General features: G+C 47.1%; 1 pseudogene; it reads right to left on the bottom strand.

Moving 5' to 3' along the window:
- Positions 1-224: 224 nt before the first annotated feature.
- LOC102038030 overlaps positions 225-5402 on the bottom strand; it is a 14432-nt pseudogene continuing 9254 nt past the window's right edge.

Genomic DNA, 5402 nt, shown 5'->3' with positions numbered 1-5402 from the left:
GACCCTCAGTCCAGCACTGGCACCAGCTTCTCCCTTGTCCCAGAGAGGAAAAGTAAGGAAACTTCTTCTGCAGTGCAATTGCCCAAGGAAGACAAAACCCAAAGAAGAACAAAACCCAAAGAAGAACAAAACCCAAAGAAGAACAAAACCACTGGCCATAGTGTGTATGCAGAGGAATCTACTACAGTTTTTATTCACTAGACACTGAGGTGAGTACTAAGGCTCATGGCAGAAGAAAAGTGACCAAGAGGTTCACATTTTGTGCAGCCCTCAGGTCACTTGGCTGCCTGGTGACATCCTCACTCTTCCTCTTCTATCCTCCTATGGAACTCGCGGCTCTTGGCTCGGAGCTTGTTGACCTGTGACTCTGCAATGTCAGCCCGCTCCTCGGCCTCCTCCAGCTCGTGCTGGATCTTGCGGAACTTGGACAGGTTGACATTGGACAGCTGCTCCTGGGAGGGAGAAGCAGTCGGTCATGAGAAGTTTGGGGTTTTCATTCCTCCTGGGCCTTGGCCTGGGCAAAGTCACAAACTCCACCCACCACTACTTGTACAAAGTCTCGCAGTGAGATTGATGAGATCTCAGAGTCATTCTCACATATCCCCTTAACTGACTCAGAAGCCCTATTCTGTGCTGGACTGTTTCCACAATGAAGAAGCCGTGCTCAGACAATCATAAATTCGGGGGCTGTAGGATCCTCAGTCCATCCCTGGATGCTGCATGCCCAGAAACAAGCAAAGGTTCCTTGCAATATTCTAAAAGCAGAATGCAAAGTGGTTTGGGGTGGGACTTCCAACACCTTCCATTTCTGCTATCAAAAATTCTAAAAATAAGGTATTTCCAAAATTTCTTTATATATTGTATTGCTGATATCATTCATAAAAATCCTTAAAGGTTGCTTTGTGGTTCTAATGCAAAAAAATGCTATGTGCACTTGCCCTCCTCAGTAGTCTTCTTAAGGACTCATTGTTTTCATTCTCAAAGGTGTGTCTACTTTGTGAGCTTTTCAGAGAATTTGAAAGCCTGTGTAATTGATGAGCATCTCCATTGGCATCTTCTAAATTTCTTGTATCTGTCTACTCAACAGCCAAACTACCCTCTGGGAAAATGATTCTTGCCAAGCACTGACAGAGATACTTACAGCCTCCTCAGATTGTCTCTTGTAGGATTTCACTTTCATTTGCAGCTTGTCCACCAGATCCTGCAGCCTCAGGATATTCTTCCTGTCTTCCTCAGACTAACGTTTGACAAACAGGAAAGAGAGACAGTTCTTGGTTCTGCATCACGTGAGGTTAACAGTTCCCCTTGGGGATGGTGTGGGCAAAATGTGACTCATTGTGAGAAAGCCCAGTGAGAGTAGGAGAGCTCCTGCTTTACCTGGTAGGTGAGTTCCTTCACCCTGCGCTCGTACTTGCGCACACCCTTCACGGCTTCAGCGCTGCGCTTCTGCTCAGCATCAACCTCCCCTTCCAGCTCCCGCACCTGCAAGGACAAGCCCAGCCCTGCAGCTGCCCTGGCAATGTCTCTCCAAGGACAGACACGCTCACTCAGACACAGCCCCAGCCCTACACACCCTGGCCTCCAGCTTCTGGATCTGCTTCTTCCCTCCCTTCAGTGCCAGCTGCTCGGCCTCATCCAGACGAAGCTGCAGGTCCTTCACTGTCTGGTCCAAGTTCTTCTTCATCCTCTCCAGGTGGGCACTGGTGTCCTGCTCCTTCTTCAGCTCTTCTGCCATCATGGCCGCCTGATCAGAGCAAAAGGTCAAAGCCATTTTGGGGCTGGAGATATTTTGGGCAGAGTACATTCATCATCAGCAATGCCAGGAGCACCCAACTCACATCTGTGATGGCCTTCTTGGCCTTCTCCTCAGCATTGCGGGCTTCCTGGATGGTATCCTCCATTTCACTCTGGATCTGGGAAATGTCTGTTTCCAGCTTCTTCTTGGTGTTGATCAGGCTGGTGTTCTGTTGAACAATAAAATTATGTGCAGTTATTTCCAAAAGAGAACAATTACTTAAGAAATTTACAGTTTCAATGTAAAGTTATCCTCTAAATATCTGATATCAGATATATATCTGACAAATATCTTATAAATATCTGATATCTTCCTGATGTATCTTGTCAGGTCATACACAGTTAGATAGCAGAGAATTACTGACATTTGACTATTGTTAACTTTAATTCTCTAAATACTGCAGGTGTTATATGTCTTCAGTTCCAGAATTTACCTGAGTGTGGAGGAGCTGAACTCTCTCACTTGCATCCAGAAGCTCCTGCTCAGCCAATTTCCTCGACCGCTCCGTCTGCTCCAGGGCTGCCCGGAGCTCCTCAATTTCAGCCTGCAGCAGGTTTGCTCTGCGCTCCACCATGGCCACCTGCTCCTTCAGGTCATCCTGTGTCCTGAGAGCATCATCCAGATGGATCTGGGTGTCCTGGAAAGAAAGAGAAAAGAAATTAGTAGGTGTAAATGTGCACTTGAGTGGCATAAACATCAAAGATCTCATTTTTTCTTTTCTGTTGCTGTGTTGAACAGACCTTGAGCACTCCCTGTGTATTTCTCAAGTTCTTTTGTGCCTCTGCAGCCACACGATTGGCATGGCTCAGTTGGATCTCCATTTCATTCAGGTCTCCCTCCATCTTCTTCTTTAGCCTGAGGGCTTCATTCCTACTCCTGATCTCAGCTGGATCTCCATTTCATTCAGGTCTCCCTCCATCTTCTTCTTCAGCCTCAGGGCTTCATTCCTACTCCTGATCTCAGCATCCAGGGTGCTCTGCATGGACTCCACAATTCTGAGGTGGTTCCTCTTCATCTGATCAATCTCCTCATCTTTCTCTGCTATCTTCCTGTCAATCTCAGCTTTCACCTGGTTGAGCTCAAGCTGCAGGCGCAGGATCTTCCCCTCCTCATGTTCCAGGGAGGCCTAGAAAAGTAGACGCAAACATTGATAAATGTATTGTTTGTTTTTTAGACAATGACAGGATATTTTCAGGGATCTCAGCTGTCTGCACTCCCCAGAAAGAAGAGAAGACAACCCAGGCCTTTTTAGCCCTATTTTCTCATTTCTTTACTGCAGACACCAGTGATTATGGTCATATACCTCAGCTTCCTCCAGAGCAGCCTGAATTTCAGATTTCTCCTGCTCAATCTGCTTCTTCACTTTCTCCAGCTCATGAATCGCCTTTCCTCCCTCCGCAATCTGCTCCGTGAGGTCGGAAATCTCCTCTGTGGGAACAAAGATCAATGGCATGGTCAGGCACAGAGCAGAATGGGAAGGGCCCTGTCCCACCAAGGTGACAGGCATCTCTGCAGACCTGCAGGCCCAGAGCCATGAACAATGGTGGTAATGGCTGAGAGTGAGAAAGGCCAGGGAGGAGCAGAGGGCCAGGGACTTACGCTGCAAGTTCTTGTTCTCCCGCTTCATTGTTTCCAGGTGGTCCAAGGACTCCTCATAGGCATTCTTCATCTTGAACAGCTCCGTGCTCAGAGAGCGCGACTCCTTCTGCGAGGCCTCCAGCTCAGCCTGCGTTTCCTCATACTTCTGCTTCCATTCTGCCAGGATCTGAAGAGAAACGGGGAGTCAGTACGGCTGTGACCATTACGGGGCCCTGCTCTGGCCAGGAGTGCTGGTTCTGGAGGCCCAAAGACCTTGTCAAAGTTCTTCTGCTTCTTATCCAGAGCAGCACAGGCAGCATTGGATCTCTCCACATCAATCATCAGGTCCTCCACTTCATTCTGCAGCCTCTGCTTTGTCTTTTCCAGGGAGGCACATTTGGCATTGACAGCCTCAACATGCTCCTCTGCGTCCTGCAGGCGCTGGGCCAGCTTCTTCCTGGGAGGAGACAAGTACAGGTGCACATCAGGGCTTGGAAAGATGTAAGTTCTATACTGTCATGAGAGGTCAGCTGGTCACTTCAAGGGTTTTGAATTGCGCACTTTTCACAGATATGTAAGGATCTATCCTTTGCTGTGTCCTATCACCTATTAGGCCTGTCAGCACTTCTAGTCCTAAAGTCTATATTTTCCCTTCCTATCTCCACTTTTTCTCTGCCTTCCTCTCTCTCCTTTTTTTACAAATCTATGTTTTTGCCTTCATCCCATTCTTGACTTAGCCCACTCTCAGAGATTCCAATTTCCCATGACCAGTTTCAGTCTTCTCCCATCATTTCCCATCCTGCTTCCCCACGTACTTGGCCTCCTCAAGCTCCTCTGTGCGCTGAATCGCGTCCGTCTCGTATTTGGTTCTCCACTGGGCAACTTCACTGTTGGCCTTGGACAGGGCTCGCTGCAGCTCCCCCTTGGCCTCCTGCTCCTCCTCATATTGTTCCCGGAGCAAGTCACAGTCGTGGCGAGCGGACTGCAGGGCATGGGCCAGGGCGTTCTTGGCCTGGTGGGAAAAATGGCAATAAGGATTTGGTGTTTCCTGGGAAATTTGTCTCACTGGTATTTATACACTGATATACATCCCAAAGGGATAGTGGTTAACTGACTGCCTCATAAAAACATGGGAGTCCTGCACTGCGAGGGCCTGGATTGCATAATTTAATTGGACTTTTAATTGGATCACCTTTTGAAGCCTTGAACACTTCACAAAACCAATATTATGTCAAATACTTATTTCATATGTAATGTGATTATCTTCACCTTTATCTCTTCTTCTAGCTGCCGCTTGAGTTCTTCAATCTGCTGGGTGAAAGCCTGTTTCCCTCTAGACAGCTGAGAAATTAAAGCATCTTTTTCTTCCACCTGGCGTCCGTATTCACCTGAAAAAGTTTGTAATTGATACAACATTTTAATAGCCAAGAGAGCAATTTATGGGGTTCTCCCATTTCCAAATTACAGATGGAAGGGCTGTACCAGATTCTGTCTGCAGACGAGCTCTTTGAGCGCTAAGATCGCTAATCATGCGCTGATTCTGCTCCTCCTTTGTTTTATACTCGCTCAGCTGGTCTTCCAGAGTGCGGCACATCTTCTCCAGATTTGCCTAGATATTAATTGGACATAAAAAAAAAAGAGGAAATACCTTGATCCTGCCTTCTTTTAGCAGGAAAATATGTCTAGAAGATGCAGTTGATATCTTGGGACTGTACATGCACCCAAACTTCTACATATGAGATTTAGGGAAACCATTTATGATACAACGTGATAAAAATTAAATCATATAAGAGTAAAGAAAAAATACCACATTGCTATCAAATTCCTGATAAAAATAATTGTGTACCTTGGCTTTAGACACAGACTCTATGTTACTGGCCAAGTCATCAATCTCCATCTTCATCTCACTTTTCTCCTTCTCCAGCTTCTGCTTCACGCGTTGCAGGTTGTCGATCTGCTCGCCCAGCTCAGCTGTGCTGTCCGCATGCTTCTTGCGCAGGGCGGCAGCCGTGGCTTCGTGCTGCCGCCT

The sequence above is a fragment of the Geospiza fortis genome, unplaced genomic scaffold, assembly GCF_000277835.1.
Source record: "Geospiza fortis unplaced genomic scaffold, GeoFor_1.0 scaffold503, whole genome shotgun sequence".
Classification (NCBI taxonomy): domain Eukaryota; kingdom Metazoa; phylum Chordata; class Aves; order Passeriformes; family Thraupidae; genus Geospiza; species Geospiza fortis.
The sequence above is the reverse complement of the archived record's forward strand: the minus strand, read 5'-3'. Positions and strand labels throughout refer to the sequence as shown.